Below are 20,364 nucleotides of genomic sequence, written 5' to 3' on the forward strand. Positions count from 1 at the left end.
CTGGTCTATTGAAGTGGGGGAGATTGGTGGCAGGGACCCTCCACTGCTGCTGTTCTCCTATAAGAAGTAGGTCGGTTTTAGACCACTGAACCATAGGGTGTGAAGATTGGTTGCAGATCAAAAGGGAGCAATATACAGTGGAAGATTAGCAGGCAGGCAGGCTGGTGTTGGTAGAGGAAGTACTGTATGTCAGGAGAGGTATTAGTGGTGACTTAGGAGAAAGGACAACTCAAAATTACTCTCTACAGGGTTAGTGGGGGATGAAGAGTTGGGTACCCCATAGAGAAGAAATGGCTCTTATAGACCCCTTCTCATTACTTTACAGTGACTCCCTTTGCACCTGCATGATTCAGAGTGAATCATGCTGACAGCAAGAGGTGTTCAGGAGAAAGTATTTGTGGCCTTGAACAGCCCTCTCAATGTGACCATGGCTCCATCTTCTTTTCCATACTGTATATTTAAGTCCTTGGATCTCTTTTCATATGAGTTTTGATCCTGATTTAACCCATCTTTGTTTCAATAAATCTTATTGACCTCTTAATGTAACTGGGTGAACCCCCCAATACTACATCTTCCAATCTACATCAAATAATGAGGTGTTTCGGCCAGTGTTATTTTTGTCTCTTCAAGGCATTGTTATATGCCTCTATAAATACCTTGCACATATGAGACCTCTGTAGCCTTCGCAAAATAGTCAAGATTGGTACCCATAGATTTCCAAAAAAGCATTCAGACCTTTTAATGCCAGTTGTTCTCTTCTCCATTCCAAAAATGATCATAGCCTGTTACACCATTCCTAGATGTGTGTCACTGAGTTTGTTCACCACCTTGCCAGTAAAAACTGTTTGGCATTTTAAACCCCTGTTGATTGGCATGAATCAGTTGAAGTTAGATCTCGTCTAAGCATAAAGCCAGTGTCTATGAACACCTTAACTTAAAAATTCAAGAGTGATACAGGGCTGTTAGCTCTGCAATTTTCAGAATCTTTTCCTTCCTCTATCAGAATAGACACTTAGCCATTAAGGGTGTTACAGGGTCTACATTGAAGTAGTTAAACACCATGGCCAGTCCTAGCCAGTGTGTTATAAAGAAGTGTGGAGGGAAACCTTCCAACTCTGGGGCTTTTCCTATCTTTTGATCATTGACAACGTTAATCACTTTCTCCGAAGTGTCTGAGCTCACTTTCTCAAAAGTGTCTGCGCTGTCTAGACTTTGCCACTGGTCATCTGATGGGACCTAACAACTTCTCCAAGACACAGTTGGCCACCTCTTCTAGCACTATCACCTCCTTAGCATATCATTTGTTAGTAATATATTTGAAAGGCATCTCATTTATCTTTTTTTGTGTTAGTCTAATACTGCTTGCTGCCCTTATGACCGTTATGAGTGATTAGATCAGCTTCTTTTGTAATTTGGATGCCATTAGCCTTCCCACTTTGTCTTGTAATGTTTTTGATTTGCCCTGACTAGAGTGTATTACACTTTATTAAATTTTCTTTAGCCTAGCTGCCGCTACAATAAAAGATCCTTTTAGTACTGCTTTGTAGGAATCCCATAATTTTGAAAAATTACACTCCCCTGTAACGTTAAAGGCAATTTAAATGTAAGAAAAAATCTATTTAATTTGGGCTAGAATTACTAGTCTAGACACTAAGTCCTTTGGAAGACTATTGTCAAGATGCCACACTGGATCCCAAGCCTACCCAAACACCCTCCACCGTAGGTTAGATTGGAAGTATCGAGTGCAGTGTCAGATAATATGATGAAGCCATTATTAGACTCCTGTAGGGAGCTACATAAGGTGTGGTCCACTATCATCACATCAGTCCTGGAGTAGGACGTATGACTGCTGAATAGTGAGAATGTTCTGTTTTTCCCTAGTTCAAAGAATGCCAAGCATCAACTAGCCCTCATTTAAAAGTCACAACTTTCCCTCATCATAAAAAATCACTATGATGCCCCACTTCCTTGTCCTGTTTTCTCTGTGGATGTCAATAACCAATTTCTAGTCGCCTCGGCGATGGTGAATGGCTTCAGTTCTAAGCTCAGACCTTCAGATAGTTGGTTTGAGCAAACCTTCTTGTCTCTCATTTGCTTAATAAACAGCAACCAGGGAAATTGCCATTCCTCTTCTTAGCTGGGTGAACAAGAGCAAGCAACCCTCTTTGTTCGAGAAGGAGGACTGCAGTGAGAATCCATTATGTGGTGTGCATACAGTGACACCACCCTTCGCTTTTGTTTTCGCTGAAGCAAAATATTGCATAGGACTCGAGTGAGATTTAAGTCTCCATGTATCTCCTGCTAATAAATGACTCGTATGCTGAAAACAAATGTCACCTTTGGATCTCTTCAGTGCCTTAGGTTTTCTACCATTTTTTAGGGATCTTGAAACCCTCACATAGAGGGATAAAAAGCAAGTGCCCTAGGCATTTCTGACTGTCCGTAATGTCTGAGCCTGTTAGCCTCCATTGTATTGCACCTGACACATGTTGATTCAATTAATCATCCTTGGATTGGAGGCTGCCACATCCCCTCCATAACAGCAGGGAGTATGTGGGGCGAGGGTGCATGTCTGAATATCATGAAGTGAAGGTGGGATTTTACTCCCTTCCCCATTGACGGCTTCCATTCTCTGTTTATCCATATTATAACTTGCAGTGCTACCGTAACTCCATGAAGCAAGTTTCCTGAGGAGTGCTGTGGTACAACTGGAACATCTTGGGGCCATCTGACTAAAGAGAATTCCAGCAGTGGTGCTGGAGACCCACTTCAGACTAAAGAAAAACCGAGTTGTGTTAATCCCAACCCAGGGAGTGCCCAAGGATGGTGGTGTATTGGAAATATGTAGGCCAAAAACAACTTACTGTGGTATAGTTGGGCTTCATCGTTGACTGCTTGAGTGTGGGATGTATCCTACACCTAAAAGGTTTTAGCAATACTACTAAATAGCTACCCACAATAGGACATGACCAAATATGTCACACACAGGGTAATCAAGTGAAATGTTAGTGGTATGGATTGTCCCAGCATGAGGCACAAGATACTTGCTTAACATAAGAGGAGAGAGGTACTGAAAAGGAATTTAAAGGTATGCTTGATGGGGATTCCAGGACACTGATGGGTTTGTATGTAACCAATATAGCGCTTTTTCACTTTTAAATAATCTGTGGCTACGTCTATTGCTTAAAGCGTGTGTTCTGTTCATATGTGGTGGCTATTTTGAGTGCGTGCCTAGTGTAGTGCGTTCCTACTACTGACTGGAGCAGCTAGCACCAAATTAGCCAATTATTTCTGCAAAGATAACTGGTATTTAAGAGATTCCTGCTGAGATACTCTCCTATTAGGCAGAAAATACTTTGTGCTATTCTTTCTTACATCCTTGACACACTTGACTAGATATGTTTATGACATCTTCACATTTAACAAGTCTAACTGTTAACATTGTATATCTTGGTAAAATAGTGAAAATAATAGCAATAAGTGATCTGATACTAAAATGGGGCAGGTGAACGACGGATGCACAGACTTGGAAGTTACAATAACAGGCTCTACAGCAGATGGTTTGCGAGAAGCAGTCAAAATCATTGTCCGTAATTACTTTATGATAATCAGGAATCGGTCGCCGACTATGGAATAACATGGGAATGTTTTAGAGTAGTATTGAGGGGGTACATGCTTTAAAACTGTATGCCGGTCAGACCGGTGTGGTTAAGGTAACTGACAACAGTACATGACACAATAAGACAGCAGGAAATACAGGAAACACTAGACAATACCCTGAATGTTGCTCTGCTGTACCTCAAGGAATTATGTACCCAAATACCTGAGATGCTTGGACCACCGAGATTATACATATGGGAACGGTGACAAAATCGACTGAATGATTGCACATTTAGTAAAAATGAAGTGGCAACAGACCACCAATTACAGCAACACGCAACCCAGAAGGCCAGGTAGTATACACCCTAACTTAGATAAATTAGGCTTCCTGGAAAACTATACCCAGCACAATAATGCTGAGGAGCTCCAATATTTTATGATGGAGGTACAACTACCGCCCTTAACCCCCGAGAGAGAAGAGATGGCCTAGATGCCCCTCTTACTCTAGTAGATATTTAAAAAAATCCTCATTAAATTATTGAACAACAGGAAGACTTTGGACATTGAGGGCTCCCGGCAAAATTTTATGCCACTTTTTATGGGCCTGGCTGTTGAACTGCATCTGGGATAACTTTACAATGCCTCTGAGACAGGGTCTCTGCCTGCCTCAACCAGGGAGGTCCTGGTCATGGTGTATCTAAATATAGTCTCATATGGCCCACTTTCCATGTTGAACACACATGGGGGAAGGTCTTGGTAACTAAATTGATGATAGTATTCTAGATCTGGTACACCCAGAGCAGATGTGTTCTCTTACTGGCAGAAGCACCTTTCGAAATTTGTGGACGTTTTTTAATGTATTAAACAGTCTCACTCAGCATGAAACGCACATAATGGTAGCCTCTATAGATGCCGAAAGGCTTTTAGATTTCATTGGATGAGACTTTATACATGCAGTGTTAAAGCAAAACAACTTGGGAGACCAAGTCCAGGGATGGATGAAATTATTCTATTTCATACCAACTGTGCGGAAGGGGCCAGAAATCTCAGATGGTTCAGAGGGGCTCTCGTCAGAGCTGCTGCCTATCGCTAAAAATGTTTGTGTTATCAGTCGATCCACTTGCTTGAAATGTACGAAGAAGCTCCGAATGCGCGGGTGGACTACATAACACACAAAACATCACTTAATGTGATTGGCATGCTTTTTTCTGCATCTGATCCATTGAGGGAGCTCCCATCCTTTTATCCTTTTATGAAAATATTTTTCTAAATAAATGTTATTGTTAATTTTTATAGGCTGTAATTGTACAGAAGGAATTATGCAAATATGTGACTGATATGGGCGCTTATCAGGATTCCAATGCTGCGTATAAAAATACCTGCCATTTATTTTTTCTGATTCAGGTAAAACTGTGAGCTGGCACTTTCAAAAGAGTTTGTGACATCATCTTTGTGATTGGAAGTCGTTTCTGGTTGTATTCATTGCTTTAGGTTGTATTGACCTTGACATAAATATTCTTGCTATGACTATAAAATACATGTCAAGTGGTAATTCAAGGTGAAAGCACTACCCTGGATTTACTGTGAATGTAGAATATTTTTCTATTTAGTACTTGCTTTTGTCTATTATAGGCTTGTTGTTCTTTGGAGGATTTGAAGAACACATTTGTGTATTTTATTAATGTCCATAGTGCCCTTAATATCTGGCTTTATACTAAATGTCTTAAGTTGGGTTTCCAGCTACTAGAGATCTTTTGTGAGCGTAGCTTGTGGCTCACACAGTGTTTAATATGAGGTGTTCCTCTCTTTTAAGGACAAGTGTAGAGTGCAACATTACTTTGAAACTAAATTTAGAGTGTATCTCTGCCCCTATTCAAAGACTGTTTGAAGGAATACCCCCCCTAATCCAGCACATTGATCTGGAAATCCCTTAAATCTACTGCATACCCTCACTTTAAACACACAGGTTCTAAACCCTCCCAATTTACCAGTGGACTACTCTATGAGAATAATCTAGAGATTTTTAGTTTCTCTGTAATTTTCACCTGAATTATTTGTATGTACAATCTACTTCTCACTCTTTTGCCACAATGCATGTTGGAAATTGGATGAATGTTTGTGTGGGGTGAAACCCTACTCAAGCAGCAACTACAATTTCTGTTAGGGTGTAGTCACAAGCAACCCCCCAAATTAACCTGTGCTTACCTCTAGTAGCTTGGCACAAAGCAGACAGGCTTAAGTTAGAGGCAATGTGTAAAGTATTTATGCAGCACTTCAAGCTGGAATAAAGTGAACATACAACACAAGAAGAATCACACTCCAATTTAGAAAAATAGAGTAAAATTTAATAAATTATCTGAGGTCAAAACAAAATAAAATCCAGTCAGAGGAACCGGAGAAATGCAATTTTAAGGGTTTACGTGAAAATAGTGCCTAGAAGCACAAAGCATCAACTGTGCTTATCTGGTCATGTCTGACTGGAAAAAGTCATAACTTCAGGCCGACTGCAAAGCAGCGCAGGCAGGATACAGGGACCAAGTTAGGCCCGCTGAACAAAGTACCTAAAATCCTGGTTTGCGGATCATTTCAGGTGCCCAGCTGTGAGGCTGTGATGCAGAGTACTGCGATGTCATTGAGGACGCCGTTGAAGATGTGAGGTCCTGAATGCTTCGCGCTGCGGTGGTTCCGATGCGGCTGCGTCGGTTCTGCTTAGAGGACAAAAGCTGTGCTGGCAGAGCACCTTCATGCCCAATTCAAAGGGTCCAGGACTGGGTTGACACCACTTGGAGGACAAGACTCACAGCAAGTAGAGTCAAGGTACTGCGTTCAAGATTGTTGAAGCCTTTTCTTTCCCTGAGGCTTAATATGATCAAGAGGGCAGCCAACTAGTCTTTGGAGTCACTCTGGTGGTCCTGGGATCAAGAGGCAGGCCCATACCTACTCACGGAGGCAGCAGGGCAACAGAGTAACAGTCCTTCTGACAGAGCACCAGAGCAGTTCTTCTAAGCCTCCACAAGTCCAGAGGTGTACTGAAGAGATGAGTCTGACAGTCTACTATTTATACCTGGTGCCCACTTATAAATAGGAGAAGCTTCTGGAGGTTTCCACCCCAAAGGTCTTTGGAGTTTCCTGCTTCTCTGCCTTGGCACCCGCTTGTCCGGGGTCACAAAAGACTAGTGTCAAAACCCTTTGTGATTGTGCTGGTCAGTACCTCTGTGATGTGGAAGTGTGGTAGGCAGTGCTTAATTTGAGCTGGTGGTTTCCGGTGCTCAGCACTGGCATTTAATTGTCAGCACTGACGCTTGGGACATTCTTATAGCTTTGGGGGGCCAGAAATAGTCCGAACAGTCACACTTGCAAGAGTGTGATGGCTAGTAGCTGTGTTATTACTATTACTGGCAGTGCTGGCATGGACAATGTGTGGTGGACGCTGCAGTGGCCTCCTGACCAGAGTCCTGGCACTTATTTTTTTAACAAGTTAAGCACTGGTGGTAGGTGATAGCTCTTACCCCTCATCAGGTCAGATATGCCACATTCTGTCAGCTACCATTCCCCTTTGTCTCACTGTCTGAGAACAATACACAAAGACCAACTGTTAGCTACACCTAGTCATGTGACCCAGGTTACAGGTTGCAGGCGCCAATTGTTTGGGACAAGAAAATGCCAACTTTCTAAAAGTGGCATTTTCAGAATTGTATCACATCACAAGGTTGATGCAGTGACCTGCAGGAGAGGAGGAGGGGTAACTTGTGCCCTACATTTGTATGGTAGTACCTACCTGTACTGGGTGACAGCTATACCTTAGAGCATTTAAGACATTAGAGGAGGTGGTCTCACCTACGTAATGTGGTATGCTTCATCATCGGCCACCTTATCCAACCCTGGTACTACCTGGGCGGACTCAACCTCAAGAGATTATTTTTGAGGGAGGCCTTAAAAATGAGGTTTTTGGATAATCTTCCAGGAATCCAATTGTAATTAGCTAAGAATACCTCAAGGTAGACCACAAAGAATACTTTATTAGGTGGGATAAAAATGCTGAAACCTATAATCAGAGGAAGTTTCTGGGTACAATGTCCATTATTTGCCCTGTTGTGCCAACATGTTTCTGCCCTTAAGTAGGAGGTTCTCTGCCTAGCTTAGGGATCCTTGTGAGAGCCCTCACAAATGCCCAAGACCAGGTTAGGGTCCTTAAGGGCCGGAACCTGTTGGTGCAACAGAGGTACGTTAATGCTCACACCTTGAGGTGTTCTTAACTACTCCTTAATTCCCACTATTAGCATTTAATTTTTAGTCCCTGGGCACATGTAGTTCCCTTTTACTATGGACTTAAAAGTAAATTAAACGTGCCAATTGGGTGTAAGCTCATTTCACCATGCTCTAAGGAGACAGTACACACACTTAAGCACTGGATAGCAGGTGTAAGGTAAACATAAACGAGACCAGCAAAAATTGAGAAGTAAGGCAAAACGTTTGGGGGAAGACTACCCTAAGGCTGACAAGTCTAACACTTATTCCTTTTACATATTTTCTTTTTTATATTTAGAAAATTTACATTAGCTCAGTTGTTTCCTATTACACAATCTCCCTGCAGTGACATTGTATTAATTCTGTACTCTCAATCCATATGCTCTGCTTGTGCAGCATTATGCTGTACTTTTACTAGGCCCTACTGTGTTTAATAAAAACGTTCAAGCAAAAAAAAAAAAATGTTTTTCAGGGCTCCGCTTTGTCACTGGACCGGTTGCTTAGATTTTAGTGAGCGGAGTGATCCTTTCAAGATATTTTCCTCTATGGGTTGTTACTTTCATATATTTCGGGATAAAAGTCTTCTATACTGCACATCTTATTTTGCAGGGGATCCCTGGGCACTGCCTATTATCAATATTGTGTCGGTGAAAATCTATCTTGGAATTTTAATTGTGTACTAGTCTAGAAAAAACAAATGAACAGTGAAGTAAAGATAACGGTTACAGAGAGGCCTGCGCTTAGCTTTTCCTTCCAGTGTGACTAATGTAATGTTAATAGAGCCTGAACGTGCGTGTTCTTGTTTTATTACAGTTATTTATCTTTTTATCCATTTTGCTTACTTTGGTCGCCAAAGAGACTTCATGGTCATCTGGTGTTAATTTCTGTCATGTCCCTTCCTGTGAAGATTTGTCACATGCAAAATAGAAGGGTCTTGAATGTTCTTTTTTTAATGGGGCACCAAGAAATAGCCCAAGTGGTGTCACTGTTTGTGCTCTTTCAAGTAACTTGGTGCTCTGCAGTCCAGTGCTTGCTACTCCTCGCCAAACTCATGTAGGTAGGACCCTGAATCTGAGTCTCAACTCCTCTTGTCTCCCTAGACCCTTCCTCTACTTGGAACACTGTCCCACTGAACCTTCGAGATATATGCCCCCCCCCAGAGGCAAAAAGACCCGCAAGTCTGGGACCTTTGACAAGGAGTTTTGTTTTTCTCACCCATGATTGCACTTCAGGACTATGCTATGTTATGTTATGTTAAGTTATGTTATGCAAACAGTTGGCATTTGCAATACAATTAACATAACTCTCAGGTAACTGGCTGCATGGTCTCCCCCTCAACCCCTAATACAAATAGCAGTGTTTATGGCTCGCTTAACCTACTTTTCCGATTAACCCCTGCCCCCCTCCTTTTTTTTGCTGAATCCGTCAAGTAGATCGTTAAAGTGTACCGTCCAATGCAATATAATAAATGAAGTCCTTGTGGAGATACTTATTTTTGCTATGCTATTAAAGACAACAATTATATTAAATACATACATTTGCATAAGTAAAAGAGGGAAATCTTGTCAAAAACTCAAGATATGACAAGAATATTTGTGTGTATTTGTGTTGCAGTTTGTTGTGGTTATGCGTTGTTTTTTTGCATTGTTTTGTGCTGCATCATTGTGTTGTTTTGTACTGGATTTTGGTCTTGCATACGGTTACATTATTTTGCTTTCTGTTATTGTGTCGTGTTCTTCTGTGCTCTATAATCACTTTAAATATGTCTGCAAATGCTGCTACATTTCCAACCAAGTGTAGCACTTTCTTTTTTAGTTCCAGTAACCATGTGTCGAAGAATAGTACTTCCAGCACTCGCTTTATATGAGATAGACCCCTCCCACGATTTTTCATTTTGCCTATGAGTGCTCGGTTGCTATTACTTTCAGTGTTAAGAATGACAGTAGAGTTTTAGGTCTGCACCACTGTAATTACTTGGCGAGGATCTCGTCTTCTGTTGCTATATTTCCATTGGAAATTATAAACCAACGTGTACATTAAATATTTCTGAAATAATGAGTACAGTCGTGTTATCGCCATGGGCTGTAATTACCTTCTCGATTAGGCTGCAATTTACAATACCTAGAGGAATATTGTTTTAACTCACCTTGTTAATTACAGAAAACTGTATTTTTAGAGAGAAGATAATTTCGGTTTAGAGCAATACAGCAAATATCGCCGCTTTGAAGTCAATGGCAGTTTCAAAGTTCAGTCCTTTGTGAAATCTTAGCACGTCATTCAGTTCAGTAGATTACAGTGAAAACAGGAAGCATGTTAATTGTTTATTTTTTTTTTAAAACGATCTCTTAGCTTGTTGAATGCTTTTTTTCAAATGTTTTTTTAATTATTGCCTAAGGAAACAGACTCCTGGTTGCAGTGTATATTAGTTTATTTAAAAAAAAATAATAATCTCAGCTTGTTGAATGTGTTTCTGCCCTCCTCCCCGGCCAGTTTTGTCAAAGGGAGCACAGATTCCTGGCTCCAGTGTATATTTTGTAATAATTATATATATATTTTTTTTTTACTTGAACACAAAATCAAAAAAGTGAAAAAAACACTAGAACTCAAGACGGAACAATCATTGGCAAAACCAATCAGTCTCGCTTTGCCTATGCTGTATAGGCGATGCTATAATACTGGAGGCTTTTCATATGCACTGCCATTAGCAAAGCCAAAAGTTGCGACCAGCCATGTCAAAAGTATCAAAACCTGTTTTGTATACTTTCAAGATTATCACTATGTTGTCACACAGCATGCATTGTATTGTCACATTGCATTACCACACTGACAATCATCCTGAAATTATAGGAAACAGTGTTCCATGTACTTTGAAGATGGCTGCCACACTTCCTGATGTAATGTCATGATGCAATGAACATTACGTGCAACACGCTGCCCATCTTGAAAATCTACAAAACCATCATTTTTGTACTGTGTTTTCTCTACATTTAACATGGCTGGTCAAAGCCTTTGGCGTTTCCAGTGCTGGCATATTTTAAAATCATCTGGCATTGGCAAAGCCAATAGAGGCTGCCATCATGGGGAGGATCAGCACTAACCAAGAGGAGTCGGATGCACATTAATTCTGTAGTCTGCTGGAAGTGTATGATGGAAAAGGGCGGTCTCTAGAGATTCTCTGTATCTTATTGCCTTGATCGCAGACTTATGGTAGAAGGTGTTCTGAAACTATTGCATAGATCTTTTTACAAACAGAATGCTGTTATGGGTATTGAAACCAATTTATAATATGCAGAAAGATATAACCTGCACTATGCGGGGGCTGCGAACAAGTTGGAGACCTATACCGCAGTAATAGGTTCCTGTCTTTCACACAAGCACAGGAGCAGTTTGGATTGGAATTGGGACAGTTCCTACATTATGCTATTAGCGCACACTGCCATTGATTTGGAACACATTTACAAACAAACCACAAGAACATGCTGTCAGGCAACAGATACTGTAGCTGGTTGGTTGCAGACAAGTGATAACGCACTTAATGTAGCTTTAGTAACTGATAAGCGTGGTAAGATAGACCGAGCCAGAGACTGGTGGTGTGCTGACTGCCCAGATGAGTTAATAACTAGGGAGTGGAAAAGAGCATGGGGACAGATCAATCCGATGTCCCCTAATGCAAAATGTAAGCTGATGCAGTTTCATTTCTCGCACAGAACATACATGACCCTAAATAAACTGACTAAAATTTAGCCTCGCAGTCTCACTGCATGCGAAAGATGTGGGCTACCCTCTGCTGATTCCTGCACATGACATGGCCTTGACCGCGGATTGTGGGCTTCTGTGGAGAGGTGGTGAGAACTGTATCACACTTGGTGGGGCTGAAATTGGAAGGCTCTATCTAAATGTGTTTATTGGGTATAATGTCACAACGAAAGCATTTTAATAATTAAAATCCGAATTATGGCACTCAGTAAGGTACTGGCAAGACTCCGGATTGCTATACATTGGGTGGCATCCAGGGCCCCAGAAATAAAGGGCTGGAAATCAGACTTAATGGAGTGGGCAGTTGCAGATAAACAACACAAAGCTTAGAAGGAGAGACAAAAAAAACCACAGGGACTTAGTAATTTGGAGTGAAATACTTACTAAACATGATTGATCCTCCCAATAACAGACTCCTTGAACTGTGACCATCAAACTATTGGAAAATGAGAAATTGATGGGGTTTGTGGGTTGGACATGCAATGCGTATTTTCTGGGAAAGAGTTGCTCACTAAATAACTGATGAACTAATATAATAGAACTGGATGGGAGGATGGTTTTGGTTTTTAATGTGCTTTTGATTCATATGTTGATGTAACTCTGAATATTGCAATAAATATAAATAAGGGCACAAAGTGGGCTCAAAACACACACAAACGTTCAGTGCAACAACATCCAGGGCATCACCAATGCTCCCATTTTGTGCCTGATGCGCTCTGGAGAAACATAGTTAAAGGAGAATGGGAGGGTGAGTGAGGTGGTGATAATATTTATAAAATCATAACAACTTAAAGATGTCAGCTACTGGAGAAACATAAAAAAAGACTAGGAAAAGGAAATAAACTATGCCATTGCGTCAACTGTTTGTCTGTTTGGAAAACAAGCATTAATATGCAACTGATTTGTATCCAGCAGCAAATTTTATTGAGGTTCTAAAGCACACCACGCATACTTCAAATTAAGTCTTGTGGGGAAATATGACTGCTGAAGATGTAACACCCCAGGTGCCAATCTAATGCATTTATTTATGAACTACTAAAATTTACCAGAAAATGTTTCCATTGGTAGATAGAAATGGCTCAAAAAGTTCATTTGACAACCTCTCAACATTAATTTACCCAAGTTAGTTATCATGTTCAGCAGTGACTCAGCATAGCCAATGATTAGCAATGCTCAAATCGATTGGATTGTCAGATGCCTACTGATGGCAAAAACATTGTTAAACTGTAGTGGTAGATGATTGCCATATTAGACTGGCTCTCAGTGAGCATACTGGGTGCAAAATTGATAAAATTCGTAGAAAATATCCACACTTTTCAGCACATTTACAGAAATGTGTTGGAGCTCTGTGATCAAGATGTGATCACAACTTCTGTAACAAATTGTTTATAGATTACATTCTTCTTTGACAAAATATTTAGATCACCTTATATGTCTTATATTTAACTTTTCATAATAGATTGTAAAATATGTTGAACGTGTTTTCTAACTAGAGTTATCTTTAAATTGTTTGTAACTCTTGTATTAACTTACTGTTAAAACCATGCAGTCTAGACTGACCTATATGGGTTTTGAGTCTCGCCTAAACTGTACATGTATCTCCTCTTTTAGAACTTTTGTTTTCTTTTAGTGGGCTTAAAGACTGCCAATTGCTTTCCATTGGTTGGCTTCATTGTCTCTCTTTTGCTTGCTTCCTATTGGTCAGATGCTCTACCCTTACTACTTCGGGTATTTGTCCATCCCCAGGAGCACGGAGGTGTTATTTGTGTCCTTCCACTGCTCATTTTTTAGGTTCTACTTTTTCTGTGTCTATAAGTACTCTACCAGAGTGTCTTCTGTGATTTTCATTGTGTACGTCTCCTCCCTCCATGATCATTCCATGTCCGTCTACTTGCCCTCACCCACCCTCCTTTCGTTGCCTTTGTTGATCTGTCCCTGCCATCTCTCCCTTACCATCTTAGTTCAGGCCACTTTAGTAAACCTGGTTATACTGTGCACGTTTTACAGCAAATATAAATGGTGTGCAGTGCAACTAACTCTTAGACCCATTATTTTAGAAGCCAGTATGGACACCGGAGCAGATATTGTCAGACTAGAAAACTGAGTCGAAAGCAACCACAAAGTATCAGTGTGTGGGCTAGGATACAAACCTGGTGCTCCTTTGTTGTAACACAGTTGCCTAGTCGCATTAGCCCATTGTTGGAATTGATTGGCTAACTTGTACCTTTCTTCTGCTTGCATTTAGAGCATGCTTAGCTTTTTCCCCCCTCATTTGCCGATGCTGCACAGCATTGGTAAGATACATTTTGCTTTTTACCATTGCTGTACAGCATTGCCAGACTGCATTGGCAAACCAAATAGGTCTCAAAGGCGAGGCCTATTGGCTTGCCATTGCTTGTGGTACATAACCATATGTATGTTATATCCTTAAACAGTTGATATGGAGAATGTCAGTGCATTTTTACTAAAGACGTTCACAAACCAGTGTCCACATTTTAAATATGATTATTGCTCCAACCGGGATCAATGAAGACATTAAAGCCATGAGTAAAACATGAGGATTTGGATCACACTCAATCACCTTTCGTGCTGTAGAATTGTGGAAAATGATTAGCTTGAAGGCTGCTTGACAATCCACTGGCGGGGGCAGAGTAGGACAAAAAATAGACCCGCGCACCAAAATGAAATTGACCATATTAGTGAATCTAAGAGCTAAAAAGGTGACCCCCATTTTGCAATTAGGGGCCCTTTCGAACTTGTATAGACAGTTTTATAGATGTTTTACAAAATAGCAAAGACTTCATGCATTTGTGCTTACTGCGGGCCATGTTTGTGGCAGTACTGGGGGAATCAAAAGTAAAAACTGGCCCACCAGACTATAAAAGAGGCCCACAGACCGCAAAATAGCAACCCACACACTGACCAGTCAGACCAGCCCATCAGGCATTTCCTGATTGCCCTATATGCCAGTCTGAAAGTGTCCACAAGGCTCCTTGAGGCTCATGATACCCGCTGATAGACATTGCCACACACAAAAGTGGGCAGGTAGTTGCAGACATGCACCAGTGCAGCGCGTGTTTTGAGCACTACTGGAGCTCCCGGGCCCATGCTTTTTGTCTTGATCAACTGCCTGGATATTCTGGCACACTTTTTATAGTGGTAATTTTTTATTTAGATTTCAAGCAGGTAGAAAAACGAGCATTAAATAAGAATGAATAGGTTACAGCATGATTCCTCTTGCACCACACAGCCAAGTAGTAAATTATTATGAAGTAAGCATTTAGTTAAGAAAGACACAACAGCAAAAAAATAATCTTACCCCCTTTTTAAGCAAAAAAAGCCATAGGGTAATTCATTTCATTTGCCCATGGTAAAACACAACAGCTTAACTTTGCACATTATTTCATAGAGCATTCTGAAAATCCTGATTAGTGTTACCAGAATATCTGTTTAAAAAAAATGTGAATAAGCGAAGACCTGACCAGACACCTAAAAACCCCATTAATAAATTATTTGAACCTTTTTGTTTATCATTTCTTATATATATATTTTTATTTATTTTAATTATCCTGATGTTATTAGGGCTCAATCTACCAGGAGTTAATTCCAGGTACTAACCCATCCTACCTTCCACTTCCCATATTTTCAGAAATTTGGAGATCGCCCCAATCCGCAAAGAATAGCGCTCTTCCCTTTTAAGCTGCTGCATCTTAACTACCCACTGTTAATGAGAGGGAGCTTCTCTCGATTTCCATTTTTACAGACTCTGCGATTTTGCCACTAGGGTCGAAATTAAGTGGGAATTGGTTTCTGATAGATCGTTAGAATATCAGGGTGAAATTGGGGGGGAATCGTAGATCTCCGTCAGTTGGTTAAATCTCCATGGTATTACCAAGGGAAATTTGTACCTACATCGTTTTGGGAGCTTAAGAATATTGTGAAAGGGGAAGAGCTTGATACTTGCCTCGCATAACATAAAGTTAAGATAAAAATTTGTCGTGGGATTTTTAGAGGTTGCTGCCCTCACACACCAATCTAAAAAAAAATGCTTGAAGATATTTCTTGAAATGTGGGGTTGCTAGACCACCTTCATCAATTGGTAATTGTAAGGTTTCTAGCTTGGTCCGAGGCTTTTACCTGACCAAATGAAATGCCGCAACATCTGATCAATTTCTAAAAAGAATTTCGTGGGAACTTTTATAATAACATTGGTGAAGATAAAAAGCAAAAGAGGTAAAATCATAATTTTAATAAGAGCTATTCGCCCAATGATAGAAAGTGGATATAGCTGCCATTGCGATAGTAATATCTGAGCTTTCACCAAAGTAGGTAGTTAAGTTGATAAAGATCAGAAAAGTTGAGTAAGATAAAAATACCTAAGTATCTGATAGGACGGACGGCTTGCACCTGATGTTGTATTTCACTAGGTAATATGGAGATGGAGGCATTGAAGAGCAACATTTCTGATTTTAGCTGGTTTATTCTATACCTCCCCAGTTCGGAAAAGGCTTGAATTCTATCAAAGGTTGTTTGATATTTTCCTCGACAATCAAGGACAGGATCAAGTCATCCGCAAGCAATTTAAGTTTGGGAGCACAGAGAACCAGGGTTCAATTTGATTAAGAGATAAGGCTAACAGTTCAATTAATAGTGCAAAAAGAACCAGGGAGATCGGACAGCCTTGGCGAGTGCCCCAACTATTTGCAATTTTCCCTGACATATGCGCGTTAATCATGACCCTAGCTTGCTCTTGATTATATAAATTTACCTTTTTTGACTGCTGCAAAATGCCCGCTGGGGCCCAATGGCGCTTGAAATCATCAATAAGAGCAACAAACTCTTTGCGTTGACGTGCCACTACATTTAGACATGTCCTAAAATATGCGGAATGAAAAGTTCTCAGAAGTAGCAGATGATTTCTGTCTTATAGCGCAGGATTCGCTCTTTAGCACGAAAGTTCCCAAAATTTACTAGGATTGTTCTAGGATATTTGCCATTAGCGGGCGAGTAGGTGGGACTCGATGAGCACAGGTGATGGTTAAGTCCAGCCCTTCTGATTCATTCTCTGTGACAACATGCTTAAGTATCAGATCAGAGACTAGTGAGATGACTGTTTGTCCTGCCTCATGATCCTCTGGAATTCAAACAAATCTTAGATTTGCCCGTCTGGATCTATACTATGCATCATCGAGCTTGAGCTGCTGCTCCTCTTGCTCCATTATGTCTTTAATTCTAATTTCGATTTGATAATTGTTTGAATCCTTCAGAGCAGCAACCCTCTGCTCCAAGTGTGTCATACCTGAGGTGAGTTGCAGCAGGGAGTCGGAAATTTGGCTCAACTGTTCACTTGTATTTTTTTTTAATAGCAGGAGGGCTGTGTGGGAGCTCCTGTCATGCATCACGGCTGAATCCGCTTCTGGGTGAGGGACGCGCTGAATGGTCGTACAGCAGCAGGCTGCTCCACTCTCCGCTACGAACCACTCCCCGGCTGCAATGTGGTGCCACAGAGAGTTTGCGAAGAGCCTGTGGTCCTAATTGGCAGGGTCATACAGTGCTTTTAGGCAGAGCTTGCTGGATCGACGCTCGAGGAAAGAATAGTGAAAAGACCCCAGCTGGCAGTCTGCACTTGCCTCTGCCTGACTTCAGATGGCCCGATGAGAAGACGTCGATTCAGGCAGCAGTTAGTGATTCCCCTCTCTTTCCACCTGCTATATACAAGCTGTAGGGTGCGAGGCATCTCTGGGGTTTAGGATCTACAACCTATTAGTGGGGGAGGTGGGGGCCTTTGGAAGACCATACTTCTTTAAAAAAAAAAAAAAAAAGAAAAGCAGGAGTGTGAGGTAAGCTGGGGCTTGATTAACATAGAAGATTCAGGTGCATATAGCTCATGAGAATCAAGTCAACTAAGACCCCAGCAGCAAAGAAGGTGCTAATTGTGCTGCCTAAGGGGGCACTCTAGGTGTCTCCTTAGGTGGAGTAGTAGCAGGTGAAGGGAGCGGAAGCGGTCTGTGCAGCCTCGACCTCCGAAACCCCTGCCCCAAAGCACTAGATTATGTCTCAGAGGGAAATTTCCTAAGAAAAATCACTACAAAGAGCGCCAATTAAATGTATTTCACAGGATACGCTGGATACATCAATGAAAACCTTGCAACAAAGAGCGCTAAAGCCGCTAACATTCGGGGCTCACTCGCTCAGTGTTTGGGGAGGGGCGATCTCCCTCCTGTGGCTATGCAGCGATCTATGATAACAGAAGATATGTCTCCATCTATTTCCATACCTTTAAACTCCTCTAGCAAATCAATTCTTAGCCCTGACTGCAGGGAAGACTGCCAGGCGTCCAAGGATTCACAAATTTTAAGTCTGCCCTCTGATGTGATCGATATGGGCCAATACACTTGGCAATATCCGGTGAAAGCAGCGAATCCAGGGGCCAATGAGGGGATTAATGCTAATGCTACAAGTATGGCCAAAACTTCATCTCGTTTGTTCTTTCCAGCTGGGCCTAAAGTGACCTTGAAAGATCTAAGCAGTAAAGTGCAAGGAGGAGTTCAGGCTAAAGATATGTAGGATATGGCGAAGCTCACACCTCCAGTTAATGAGAGCGTGCTACGAGCAGATGTAATCCCAAATTCCACTTCATGCTCTCAAGAAGAGCTATTATCGCTACCAGCAATGTCAAAACCGGCTTGATTGGAAAAAACTTTAAATCTAATCCTCATTGAACTACTGAGATGAAACTATCCCCGGAGATTCTGGCACACTTGAAGATGATTCTCCATTGGATTGTTCCCTGTAGTGGATTACAGTGACAAATGCCAGTTTTCACAAGTGAGAACAGCCTTAGCCAACCTTGCATTTCCCTCATTAAGCACCAATATAAAACCGCACTAGACCACTGCTCTTTTATAAGCTTTCAGAGAGTGGTTGCTATCAGCCTTGAATTTAAGGATTTTTATTTCGTTCTCGGTCAACATAATTCTGTTGTGCTTCAGTGGTTGGGTTTCGCTTTACAACCTTTAGAGAAACTCTAAAAGCATGGTTTATGCTGACTATATGTCCATGCCGGCCCCACCCTATCCATGATATGACACCATCATGTCTTTGCCCTGCTGTGGTTATCCTCCTTACACCCATCACTTACTGCTTGGCTCAAGACTGAAGGCAAGCGGGGTCTTCTCAGGTGATCATGATCATTAACTAGATAAACTGAGTGGCAGACTTTCTATTGGCCAGCGTTTGGACTACAGTAAGCCAGTAGCTCCTCTTTAGGCTTTCCTGGATATGTGGGTTAATGTGAACAGAGGTTAAATGTTTACCTTCATCATGCTCTGTCGACCTCATTTTCCCCAAAATGAAATCTTCCTAGCGCTTCATGTGGCAAGCCACACTTTCAGTTAGTCACCCGCGTGTTGCAGTCTGGGATTTACAGTTTCGCTTTTAACATAAGTAAAAACTCAAAACATGTCCAACATGCTAATTGCTGTGAGATACATGGCCAGGACTAAATAAATGTGTTGGCAGCTACCTTTGGACCGCGGTGGCAGCCATGCAGGACTAAAATGTTTTATATTAAGGGTATCATCTGAGTACAGCTCCCCATACCAAATGCAATAAACTTTAAAATCACTTCTTTCACAAAGTAAGTTCATGTCTTTCAGTTTGTGTTGCACATTCTTATGCCCGAACGATCAGAGCTGTTTTTCAGCTGTTTATTATGCGTATAATAAAAAATAATTGGTGCCCCCAGTACTTTGATTTAATCGGATGCAGGCCCCGCATGTGTGCCAGTGCCACTCAAAGGCCCTCATTGTAAGACCAGAGGTAATCTCACTTTGGGTGCAAACAAGTAATTGTGGCCGAATCTGCAGCACAAATGGTTCGTAAATACCGCACTGACCTGTCGGGTTTAAATACACAAACATCGCCATGAAAGTACCGGGGAAATTCTGAGGGAAAAACCCCCAATAAGAATCGGAGGTTTGTATCTCTTTGCAGTGCTACGGTTACCGAAATCAAGAAGTAATTCCCCCATGGTGAAAAAAAACAAACCAGTGTGACCGCGTTTCTCCTGGTGAAATTCTCTCCCGTGACTCCAGCAGTGAGTTCTTATGTGTTAAAGCAGATAGTGCAAGTTCCGTTGAAGTCGGGGCTTTAAGTGGGAGTCTCTCAAATGGGTGTGGACAATGTAATTAAGGGCATGGCTTAAACACGTAAGCTAAAAATCTGTGCTTAGCATAATGTGCCGCCCGACTTGTATTTTGCTGTTTCTGTCATTGCATCCAGATATATCAAACAAGTAACATCATACCTACAACAAGTCAACGCTATTGGCTATGTCAATGGTTGTTAGTTGCATAAGATAAATAAGCAGCAACTATGGCTTGCATATAAAATTGAAAAAGCTTCCACTTAAAGCCCTGGTGCCACCACGACAAAGTTGCTGCTCCTGAGATTTAAAGAGAATGGAAATCCAGAGTGAAAATGACTCTCTTTAAAGGAGTTCCCTCCCCTACAACGCTCACCTGCCATGATGTCATGTTGTAACATCTCGACTAGTGAGCAGTGTGAGCACGTGCACATCGATGTGCCTGCAGTCACCGCAGTCCTGAAAACAAGCATTTGCAATGCAATAGGTCTCGCATTTACGCGAGTTTGAGCTATTGACATTGCAAATGGCAATGTCTTTTATTCTTGTTTTCGTTTTTAAAACATAAATAAAAGGCATTGTCATTTGCAATGTCAATAGCTCAAACTCTCATA

General features: G+C 41.3%; 1 protein-coding gene across 3 annotated transcripts in view; it reads left to right on the plus strand.

The window, feature by feature from the left end:
* The window catches only part of LRRC8D (leucine rich repeat containing 8 VRAC subunit D), a 241,895-nt gene that overhangs the window by 75,478 nt on the left and 146,053 nt on the right, over positions 1 to 20,364 (plus strand). The window contains exon 1 of one of the 3 annotated variants that reach the window (XM_085602151.1): positions 6,394 to 6,417. The exons of the other annotated variants lie outside the window; for them this stretch is intronic. The gene's annotated coding sequence lies outside the window, so the exon portion shown is untranslated. Of the gene's footprint in view, positions 1 to 6,393; positions 6,418 to 20,364 lie in introns of those variants that run through there. 3 annotated transcript variants of the gene reach the window in all.

Source organism: Triturus cristatus, chromosome 4_2 (genome assembly GCF_964204655.1).
Source record: "Triturus cristatus chromosome 4_2, aTriCri1.1, whole genome shotgun sequence".
NCBI classification, from domain to species: domain Eukaryota; kingdom Metazoa; phylum Chordata; class Amphibia; order Caudata; family Salamandridae; genus Triturus; species Triturus cristatus.